The sequence below is a fragment of the Ovis canadensis genome, chromosome 4, assembly GCF_042477335.2.
Source record: "Ovis canadensis isolate MfBH-ARS-UI-01 breed Bighorn chromosome 4, ARS-UI_OviCan_v2, whole genome shotgun sequence".
In the NCBI taxonomy this organism is placed as follows: domain Eukaryota; kingdom Metazoa; phylum Chordata; class Mammalia; order Artiodactyla; family Bovidae; genus Ovis; species Ovis canadensis.
In genome coordinates, this window is record NC_091248.1 from 52231814 (window position 1) to 52244365 (window position 12552).

Genomic DNA, 12552 nt, shown 5'->3' on the forward strand with positions numbered 1-12552 from the left:
GGTAACAATTTTCTACCTAATATAGAAGAATGAATCAATAAGCATTAAGACTGTGTTAAGGATGTTAGAGTATTTGACTCTTAGGTGATTGAGGGGTTGAATGATTGCTGCTTAGGTAAGTAACAGTGATATTTTAGTAAACATTTTGGGATTGAATTTAAATCATTGTTCATTATTTTTATGCAAATCAGTAATACTTAAGGATTATTTTACTCCCCCTCCTTGATTTTATAATTCATTGAAATGCAAAAAAAATTATATAGTTGGATTTAACAACTATACAAAAGAAGCTTTACAGATTCTTGTTTTTGAGTTAAACTTTTTAAAAGAATAAGTTATAAAACTTTTTTTTTACTTTTGAAAGTATTTGATTGCTTTGACATGTTTAACACCATATGAAAGTAGTGTCCCTATAGATTTAAGCTGATTTTTATCTTCTTTAACTGTGATGAATAATGTTAACCAGGATCTGTTTTAAAGGTTAAAAAAAAATATGGTTTCTCAGCACCTCTTGAGTGCTTACAAGTGTAATTATTACTTATAGTATTTGGAATTTAGTGCAAGAGCAAAACAACTTTAAATTTCTTCCATATTTTTAGAAGAATTTTTTTTCATTGTGTATTTATAAAGAGGGGAATTTCAGTTTTTCCAGGACAATTGTATTAATTTCATACATTTGAGAAGTTGTACCTTTTAATGAAGAGCTTTATGATATCAGTATTTAAATGGTTATAAAACAAACTGCAACACTAAAAACTAAAATACCCTGAAGAAGTGTATTTTGTACACACTGCAGAAAGGGCTATAACTTGTGTATATGTGTAAACACCTATATGTATATATGCATTTGGGTCATAGTGATTATTAGAATTCCGTAAGTGTTTGGAAGTGTGAAGTGAGAGTTCTTGAGAAGATGGACAATAAATCTCTCTGGAAAATCTTTGATTTTCTGTGTTGGCAAATTATATTTCAGAAGTGGTAATTTTGAAAGTTTTCTTGAATCAAGCAGAGAATTATTATCTAGGATGTGTGTAGAATTTCAATAGTTTGAAAATACAAGTGGTTTTAAGTTTTCAAATGGTGCATGAGAACTCCTATTTTAAATACATCAATGGAATTTAGAAAATCTGTCATTGTTCAGATTGTTTTTGTCTTTGGCCATTTCTTTGAATGTGGAGGATCATATTTCAGCGGAGAGAAAAATATGATGTAACAAAAGCATTTGACTCATGTTCTTGTCTCCACTTGGCTGTGTTAATCTGAGGGAAGTTTTTAGCTGGTCTAAGCCCTTAATGCCGTCTGATCTTTAGGTAAAGTCCATTAGCTACCCTGAGATCAAGGGAGTGAATGAAGGTTACTGGATTTAATCTGTGTGGCTGTAGCTCCTGCTCTTTTGCCTAGAAGACTTTAGAGGCTGGCAGAAGAGGCTGGCTGAAAAAGACACCCTGTGTTTGCAGTGTATGTGTGTATGTGTACACGTACTTGTGTATTCAGGAAATTATAAATTCGATGTATATGCTTTATTTGTTGGGCTGTCCCAGTGTTTATGTTACTTACTAATCTCTCCTCATTTTGAGTGGTTAGAAAATATCTCATCCTTGATTCTTGTTTCCTTGCTTGGTTTCTATGATTTCTTTGTTCTGCTTGTGATAATTTTCTTGTGATCCAGTATTTTCTGCTGGGCTGGCACTGTACTTGGTTTCTGGTTTGAGAGAGCATATACTGAAAATACTCAAACTTTAAGCCTACAATGCAGAGAAATGGTATTCCTCAAGAAAGAATTCAACTACATATTTCCATTTATTTTTCTAGTATAGCACATATAACACTGTATGAAGCCTCTGCTTCTCCCCCTCCCTTCTCTATGAGACAGGATGTCTTGTCCTCCTGATGCCTCTCTGCCCTCCCCTTCTTCTGGTCTGTTCTGGTGGTGAGAAGAGCTGGTCCTGGTTTTCCATGGGTTGGGAACTATAAACAGTATCTGTCCCCTCCCCCATCCATTCATCAAACACACCTGTCTCTAAGGTTGTTTCCTGTGTGTCCTACTCAGTATCTCCCACAGCACCCGAAGAGTGCCAAGGCTGCCTTCAGGGCTCTGGGGTGTTGCCAGGCTTCAGCCTAAGCCTTATGGCTTAACTGTTTTGTGCCCAGTGTGTACACATAATACTATCATCCATTAACCTCTGATAGTAAAGAATGGTTTTTAGGCTTTAATTTCTGCCGAATCAAGAAATATTTTGTCTTTGAAGGAGTTTTATGAGGCAGCAAGGCTTTCTGAAAGAGCTAGTCTTATAGAATTTGGAAGCATGTTGAGAAAAACAGTGTAAATTGGCAATACATTTACCTAGTGAATTTTAATTATTCTGGGTCAGTTTAAGTGCAGAAAGAAGTCTACTCATAGTGGGAATTTTATTGTTTGTGTTGCTCTTTTGTAAAGGAAATTCTTACTATGAAAATACAACTTAAATTTGTTTCCACATGCTTCAAGGAGTCCTAGAGTCATATTTCTGCTTCCTTAGTAAGATAATTATGCGTGGCTTGAATGATGTTGAAATAGCCAGCATATATTTGTCACCAGGCAACAAATGGGCCTTTTGAGCTGATTAAGATCCAGTAGTGTACCTGAGTTCCCTTCAGATCTTTACTCTGTAGCCAAGGTGACGCCTGCGTTCTCTCTCAGACCCTCTCTTGGACCCTTCTCTCTCAGAGGGTCTGGTGGGGGTGTGCTTTACTTCTTAGTTTAGTAAACAGGGCAATATCTTGGTTTAACTTTAAACACCATTGCTTAAAGTTTAAAAAATATATCTATTACTAAATTACTAAAATATTATGATTGTATAGTAATATCTATTACTAAAATATATACACATAAACACATACATATGTATATAAGCAAAAAAACTAAAAGAATGATCAGAACTCAATAAGGAGAAAATAACTCTACCAATAATCAGTTTTTAAAGAACTCCATGACAGAGATAAATACACATTCTGTGTAAAAATTTCTGGCATTCCAAGAAGAGGGACATCTGTTTGTGCTTTCTGACTGACGTAAGAGAACCGATAAGTTTGTAGAAATAAAATTTTTGCTTAATAATCTTTATAAGATATTTGATGTTACCTTTTTATTAAGTGATATCTAGTTGAAGAAAAATCCAAAAATGGGTTTAAAATAGAGATATTTTATTTAAAGAAATTGAAACAAAAAAGTAGATTCTTCATTAGTCTTTTTATCTATGCATTTTTAAGTATTTAGCATTCTGCTCTTTGTGGTAGTTCTATTAAGATATTCCATTTTTAATGTGATTAAACACTTCTTAAATATTACATAAAATGATTACATATTATTCAGTTCTATGATTCTTTGGTTGTATGTTTTTTTCATACACATTGTCCTGGTATTAAGGACTTAATACCTTAGGTTTTTCATTTTTTATTATGAAAAATAATAAACAATTACTTATTTTAGGTTGTTTTCATTTTTTATTATAAAGTGAATGTTTTGGTGTATAAATATTTGCATTTTAACTGTTTTTCAGAGAAAGCTTAGTGGTACTGAGGTTACTAAATCAAAGAATAAAAGAACCCTGAAGTTATCAAACTTTTTTTGGAGATATGATAGCAGTTGACATTACCACTAGCATCTATGATGCCTTTCTTAATGCAGCCTCTCCAAATTTCAATACTATCATTTATAATAAAATTGGTTAATTTGGAAGTTTAAAAATGCTATCATATGATTCCTTTGATTTGTATCTCTTGGATTACCAGAACTTTTATTTAGATATTAAATGTATATAGACGGTTCTAATTACAATTCAGACATAACATTGTTCAGACATTGTAGGAAAAAGTAAACTGGTATTTGACTAAGTCTACGTGACGCCCTTCCCAGGTGGCACAGTGGTAAAGAATCCTCCTGCCAATGCAGTGTGATCCCTTGGTTGGGAAGATCCCCTGGAGAAGGAAATGGCAACCCACTCTAGTATTCTTGCCTATAAGGATTTTCATGGACACAGGAGCCTGGCAGGCTATAGTCCATGGATCACAAAGAGTCAGATATGACTTAGTGACTAAACAACAACAATATGTGAAACACATTGTATCAGGCATTTTTTCACAACAACCCTGTAGAGTAGATTTTAGAGCTGCTTTAGAGATCAGGAGAATGAGGATCAGAGAGGTAGTTACCAAGCCACAGAGGTATCATTCAGAGGCTGAAACAATGCTTGATCCCCTAGACCATGTTTAAGTAACATGGAGAGGGAGATGGTGGTTCTTTAGTTGCTAAGTCATGTCCGACTCTTACAACCTCATGGAGTAGCCTGCCAGGCCTTTCTGTCCCTGGAGAACTGGATAACAAAAGTCATTTCTTCTGTGCTTGTGTCAGTTGGTGATTACTAAGACTTTGATATCAACAAATTTGCTAAAATGTCCATCAAATCAGGTAACATTTGGGGCCCACAGAATAGTGGTAGTTGTGTTATGTGGCTGAATTTAGAAGCATATGCAGATTGAGAACTTCAGAAGCCTGCTTTCATGTATAGCACACGTGAGGTCAGAAAACATAGTTGCTCCAACTGTAAGAAATACTGTCAATATTATATTTGCGTCAATGCATGCAAAGACTTTACTCCATGAAAATAATGTAAGCTTTCCATTGGTGATAGTGGTGGTGGTTAATCTTTACTTCTACCAACATTTTTGTATAGCCTCCTTTGTTACATTCCCAGGAGTGGGATTGCTGGAGCATGGGTTTTATATATATATATGCATGTGTTAGTCAGTTAATTGTGTCCGACTCTTTGCAACCCCATGGACTATAGCCCTCCAGGCTCCTCTGTCCATGGAATTCTCCAGGCAAGACTACTGGAGTGGATTGCCATTGCCATGTATGTATATCTTAAACGGGTTCTCCACCATAGTTTCATCCATTTTTAGTTTGATTAACTTTGCATATGTGCTACTGTTGTTCTAAAGATCCATTGCCTGATAAGATAGTCACTGGACAAACATGGCTATTGAGCACCATGGGTCAATTTAAGATTAATGAAAGTGCAAAGACCACATTAGATTTTACAACTTCGGTATGGAAACTGTATATCTCACTGATAATTTTAATTTGGTTACTATTGTGTAAGACTTACCCTTAAATATTGCTGTTATGACTGCCTTTTCACCTGTCACTTTGCAGTTGCGTATGCATGCACTACAGTATACTTCTGTGTAGGATATATGTTTTTCTCTTTATACAAGAAAAACACTATTACTATATTTCTTGCTTCCAGAGCTTATTTTCTCTTCCAGAGCTTAATTTCCTCATATTATACAACATATCTGGTTCTCTTTCTGTGCTCTACTAAGCAAATAGTTCTTGGAGCTCTCATTATCAGGAGATAAACTACTGATATCTAGCCTGGCCCAGTCCAGCCTGATGATCACTGCTAATCATCAATATGAGATATCGGTACTATTGATAAGTGTACTGTGGTCCTACCAACCTTTAGGTCAAAATATCTTTTCTGCTGACTCTTCTGGTTTCCTCTATTCTATTTTTCCAAATATTTCCTCTATTCTTTTTTTTTCCCCAGAACCCTTTGACCTGTTTATATTCTTCCTGTAGCTTTGGGTGAAAAATCATACATTTTGAGGTCAGTTGCTTCTAGAAGTCTCAGCAATACATTATGTTAGAATTTGAATGTGTTGTCTGCTTTTTCTTCCTTCCATTTCTTCATGGCCATTCATTTTCTTTTAAAACTCTATTCCAATAATTTGTATTATAAAAGCATTATTCCTTATAACAATCCACAGAGTACTAAAGTATCTGAAGAAGCAAAAGGCTTCCTCTTCCCCTTGTACATCATGTTAATGCTTTAGTATCTCTTTAGCCTTTATTTATTTTTTTTTTGCTTTTTTTTTATTTGTATAATGGTTATACAAACAGTGAAATGAAGACAGATTTCAGATCTTTGAAAAAAGTTTTATGAGCTTGTGTTTTCAGAAATAATGTATTTATTTTGAAATAAACATGTGTTCTTACTATTCTTATTTTCATTGAGTTTCTTTTTCACAAAATTTTGTACATTTGATGTTCTTTCAAGTGAACTCTCATTGACTTGCCTAATTCTACTTATGAGGGAAATAACTCTGCAGAATCTCAATATAGATGCACATTCTCCTCATGAAAACTGAGAAATTGAAGATGTTTTGAGTTTCCATTAATGTGCAAACAAGGCTACAGGAAAACATCTACACATACATTTTCCTGTTATATCTTGATATATTAGATAGATTCCTTGAAACAGGTGGGCAAAGACAAGAGGTGTTTAACAGAGTTTCCATATTACCTTGTTTAAAAGAGTAATCATAGTCCTGCCAGCAAACTATTAGTGTCTCTAGTTTCCACACTGATTAGTAGTCCATAATTACTGGTTTCAAGAGTCAGAAACTAAGCAGTATTGTTGTATAATATTAAATTTTGAGAGTAAACATTATACATGTGAACATCATGAGCTTATCAACTACTTGTATTTTTCCTTTTTGAAGTTGCCCATTTATACCCATTGGTCATATTTTCATGTGTCTATGTCTGTGTATTTCTTAAAATATTTTAAATTATTGAATTCTTTGTCATCTTATCTTGAAATGACTTTCCATGTTGATCACTTGTTTTTTATGCAAAAAAAACTTTATGAAATTTTTTTCTGTACATGAAATTAAAAAAAAAAACTTTTATGCAATCAAATCTTTTAATTTTCCCTTGATTGCTTATTTTGCTAAAGAAGGCCTTTTTACATTTTTATTATAAAAATAGCCTTCTACATTTATTCCTAAACATCTGTAGTTTTATTTTTTACTTCTAATCACATATTTATCTGTAATTCATATTTTTTGGTACCGTATGAGATGAAGTGCCTAACTTTATATGTTCAAAATGTATAGCCACTTGCCTCTGTGTTATTTGTTAAGCAGCAATTCATCATTTTCACTCTGGTTTTTAGTGTCATGTTTCACATAATAAATTTCCATTAAGACACAGTTTGCTTTTCTAGATTCTTTTATTTGTACTGTTAATTATATATCTAATTTAGAATATTAGTGCTTTATTATTTTTATTAGTATAGTTTTAATATTTAAAAATATTAAATATGCACAAAAACCTTAGCAAGAGTCTAGTAATATGGCATTGTCCTGGCCAGGATTTGACTTTACTACTTACAAACTACTACTATTCTACTTATAAGCTAGTAAACTAACTTGTTACAGTTTCATAGGTGCCAGTAGTAGACATGACACTCCTAGGTCAGAGACAAAGAATGTTAATACTCATACCACAGGAGGCAGCATGAATGTCAGCATATTTGCATCAATTCTGCTTGTGCCCCACTCTTGGGGGATCACATGAGATATGGTCCTAGATTGACGTTACACAGGCAGGTGTTAATCACAGGTGAGGAGCACTGAGCTTGTGGAACCCACCTCTTTTATTACAAGCAGTAGGCCAGTTTGCTGTTTGTCCTGTGGAGTTATTACCTCATCCCTAAGGTTGCCTGTTGCACACAGAAGTTGGAGAATGGCCAGGGTGAAGAGCAGCCAGGGTCTTGTATTGTTGCCAAAGCCTTTAACGGATGAAGTTGCAAGAGAGTCCCATTGAGGACTGTCTTTCCCAAAGGGATTAATAAACCAGTGGTTTTAAAGCTTAAAATATTGTGAATTCCTCCTTCAGATAACATCAAGCCTTGGAAGGAAAGTTATGACCAAACTAGATAGCATATTCAAAAGCAGAGACATTACTTTGCCGACTAAGGTCCGTCTAGTCAAGGCTATGGTTTTTCCTGTGGTCATGTATGGATATGAGAGTTGGACTGTGAAGAAGGCTGAGCGCAGAAGAATTGATGCTTTTGAACTGTGATGTTGGAGAAGACTCTTGAGAGTCCCTTGGACTGCAAGGAGATTCAACCAGTCCATCCTGAAGGAGATCAGCCCTGGGATTTCTTTGGAGGGAATGATGCTAAAGCTGAAACTCCAGTACTTTGCGAAGAGTTGAAACTCCAAACTCATGCGAAAAGTTGACTCATTGGAAAAGACTCTGATGCTGGGAGGGATTGGGGGCAGGAGGAGAAGGGCACGACAGAGGATGAGATGGCTGGATGGCATCACTGACTCGATGGACGTGAGTCTGAGTGAACTCCGGGAGCTGGTGATGGACAGGGAGGCCTGGCGTGCTGCGATTCATGGGGTCGTAAAGAGTCGGATGCGACTGAGCAACTGAACTGAACTGAACTGAGATTACCATTTAAGCATGTCACAATAATTAAGTTAATGCATTTCACCCAGTTTATCTCACTATTCCATAACTTATTAAATAGAATTATTTTTTTCAACATACCACACATTGTCACTGCTTTCATCAGCTCAGAATACCATCACAGGCAGTTTTATTCTGCATCTGCTCAAAATAGAACCTTTCTACCTGAGCCACAGTTCTGAAGCAAAGCTAATTAAAGCACTCAGTAAACAATATACCTTTTCATTGAATAAATGGTATGCAGGAATGTCTGTCAATTTCTTCTGCTATTTACTCAGCTTCCTTGAAACTGTGGACTTCTGGCATCTAGTAAATGTCACGTATTTATTCTTACATTCTTGCTTAGTTCATCGACATACTGCAATACATGAGTAACCAGTGGAAAAGTAACTACTCTCCACTTTAAAAAGAAAAACTCATATTCATACGGAAGTATTATGTAAGTGTTATCTAAATATATGCTGCTGCTAAGTCACTTCAGTCGTGTCCGACTCTGTGTGACCCCATAGACGGCAGCCCACCAGGCTCCCCCATCCCGGGGATGCTCCAGGCAAGAACACTGGAGTGGGTTGCCATTTCCTTCTCCAATGCATGAACGTGAAAAGTGAAAGTGAAGTCGCTCAGTCATGTCCAACTGTTTGCGACCCCATGGACTGCAGCCTACCAGGCTCCCCCGTCCATGGGATTTTCCAGGCAAGAGTACTGGAGTGGGGTGCCATTGCCTTCTCTTAATAATAGACTTAAAGTCTTAAATTTTAAGTGAAGTGTCAGCTGAGCCTTAAGATTGAATGTTTTGTGACTTTCTTAAAAAGAATCATCCTCTATTTAAAAGCCTCGCTCATTTATGATGTTCTAGATGACCTAGTGTCAGTGTTCTCAGGACACTGTAATATAATGTAAAGATGTAAACTAAATGTCACACCTGACACATTCCAATAATACACCTGTTTGAATAATCTTTGATGAGTTTTTATTCTTTTTCAAAAATGCATTTTATGTGAGTCCCATAAGATGCTACACTAAAAATATATCCCTCAAGAAAATTTGTAAATACTTCCTATTTAGTCCCTTTTAAAGATATGAATTTCATATATTCCTTCTATGACAAGCCTTTTTTAATAAAGAACCTTGTTAATCCAAGTATTAAAAAAAATTACCACATAGTCTTTTTACTTATTGGGCAGAATTAGTATTCTGAATGACACACTGCTCAAGAAATAGTATTTTAAATAGATTTTAAATTAATACCTTCATTTTCATATTCCTAGAATTCTTTATTTTGCTTCATAAATGACACTGTGTAGGGAAATTTTCCAACAAGGTGTGTGACCCTCCCTTCACATTCAACATGCCCCATGTTGGAGTCATCAGTTTTTACCCCGTGTTCTTCTTCATGTGTTCCCTGTCAGGCTGAAAGGCATCACAAACCCAGAGAGTCATTTCAGACTTTTCCTTGTCTATCACTCCCCCAGAATGGTAGCTTTCACCTATTGTCAGTTTTACTAATACTTGCTGAAAGGATCACTGTTCTCTTATCTTCTTCTTAGCCTCACCATGAGAGGCTTGTTTGAGCTCTTATTTGTCATCTCTGCTAAATGCAATAGGCCCTAAATATTTTATTTGGGGAAACTCAGTTTTTTTGAATTTCATTCTCCTACAATTTTCTGTGTTTGTGCAGTTTCCTTTTTTACCATGTTCTGCTGAATCCCTTAGACTTCTCTCATGTAAGACTAAATGCCACAAACTGTATATACAAGTGTATACTTTGGAATCCTCTTTGTGCCTCAGTACTATGCATATGCCCTTCACATGGGCCCCAGTATTCTCCGCTTTCCTGCATCTTTATCACCTATCTGTTCTTTGAGATTCATCTCAGATACCTTTTCCTCTTGATTCTTGCTTCCTGTTATAATACTCCAATCAGCCCTCTTAAATATTTTGCAGTTGTCTGTTCCTGTCATCCCATAGGATTGTGACCCCTGGAGCACCATCAGTGCTATCATAATAACCATGAGGTGGTAGATAATACATATTTGTTCAGTGAAGGAAACACAGAATTTAGGGAAAGGACACACAGAGTAAACGGCATGCTTTGTGTTAATAGCATCATAATTATAGTTAAAATTAGTGTGAAACTTTGTTATTTAGTTCTATATTGGCTGCAAGTATTTTTCAAGCTCTTTAAAAATCTTACATACTAATATATATATATATCTTTGCATATGTTCTTAAAGTACAGAAATATTAGAAAGATGAACTTTTTCTGCATGAAAAATAAGAAATTTCTATCTTAAAATTATTTATTTAAATAGTGACATTAACCTAGATCACTCTGTTTAATACTGTAGCCTGCCTCCCACCTGCCATAATGCAAAAATTCCTTGCCCTACTCTCTTTTGCATCTGTCCATAGCGCTTCCTACCTTGTTACATAATAGTTCACTAACTAATTTATTATGTTTTAAAAAAATTATCTCTTTTTCTTACTAAGTACAAGTTCTGTGAGTGCCAGGTCTTTGGCATACAGTATACTCACAAATCCAGGTGATTGGCATATAGTAGACTCTCATTAAATCTTTATACAATGAATGTGTTCAGTTTAGTCACTCAGTCATGTCCAACCCTTTGCAACCCCATGAATTGTAGCGCACCAGGCCTTCCTGTCCGTCACCAACTCCTGGAGTTCACTCAAACTCATGTCCATTGAGTCAGTGATGCCATCCAGCCATCTCATCCTCTGTTGTGCCCTTCTCCTCCTGCCCCCAATCCCTCCCAGCATCAGAGTCTTTTCCAATGAGTCAACTCTTTGCATGAGGTGGCCAAAGTATTGGAGTTTCAGCTTCAACATCAGTCCTTCCAGTGAACACCCAGGACTGATCTTTAGAATGAACTGGTTGGATCTCCTTGCAGTCCAAGGGATTCTCAAGTGTCTTCTCCACCACCACAGTTCAAAAGCATCAATTCTTTGGCACTCGGCTTTCTTCACAGTCCAACTCTCACATCCATACATGACCACTGGAAAAACCATAGCCTTGACTAGACGGACCTTTGTTGGCAAAGTAATGTCTCTGCTTTTGAATATGCTGTCTAGGTTGGTCATAACTTTTCTTCTAAGGAGTAAGCATCTTTTAATTTCATGGCTGCAGTCACCATCTTCAGTGATTTTGGAGTCCCAAAAAATAAGGTGACACTGCTTCCACTGTTTCCCCATCTATTTCCCATGAAGTGATGGGACCAGATGCCATGATCTTAATTTTCTGAATGTTGAGCGTTATGCCAACTTTTTCACTCTCCACTTTCACTTTCATCAAGAGGCTTTTTAGTTCCTCTTCACTTTCTGCCATAAGGGTGGTGTCATCTGCATATCTGAGGTTATTGATATTTCTCCTGGCAATCTTGATTCCAGCTTGCGCTTCTTCCAGTCCAGCGTTTCTCATGATGTACTCTGCATATAAGTTAAATAAGCAGGGTGACAATATACAGCCTTGACTTAGTCCTTTTCCTATTTGGAACCAGTCTGTTGTTCCATGTCCAACTGTTGCTTCTAGACCTGCATATAGGTTTCTCAAGAGGCAGGTCAGGTGGTCTGGTATTCCCATCTCTTGAAGAATTTTCCACAGTTTATTGTGATCCACACAGTCAAAGGCTTTAGCATAGTCAAGAAAGCAGAAATAGATGTTTTTCTGGAACTCTTGCTTTTTCGATGATCCAGTGGATGTTGGTAATTTGATCTCTGGTTCCTCTGCCTTTTCTAAAACCAGCTTGAACAGTCCTATATATATGGTTACTTCAGACGCAGTATCTGATGCAATATCCAATACTTGGATATTGGTTCACAATGCTGAGATCTAGTCAACCTCATATCTGCTAGCTGCAAATATTTTTAATGACTTTCTTACCTCATGTTTTCCCACTATGCCTCATTTGAAAAGGTGAAAAGAAGACAGATATACCACATATTTGGAAAACTTTCTGCACATAAAATCTTATTATAAAATTAAGTTCATAAGGGATAGTATATCTTCTGTTATGGCTGAATATAAGTGAATAAAAGTGAGCTTCACAGAAAAGATAATGAATTTGGTGATCCATAGAGAGGCAGCTTAGCAGGGTGTTAAGACGGCACTTATGCCACTTCCTAGTGACTTGGTTTCCTCACCTCTAAAATGGTAATGATGACGACAGGACCTACCTCATGTGGCTGTTGTGAAGATTAGAAGAGTGAATGTCTGTTAATCTCTAGGA

At 36.1% G+C, this 12552-nt stretch overlaps 1 protein-coding gene across 1 annotated transcript in view; it reads left to right on the forward strand.

Annotated features, from left to right (window-relative positions):
* Positions 1-12552, forward strand: part of PCLO (piccolo presynaptic cytomatrix protein) — a 371908-nt gene that overhangs the window by 29419 nt on the left and 329937 nt on the right. The gene's annotated exons all lie outside the window — the stretch shown is intronic.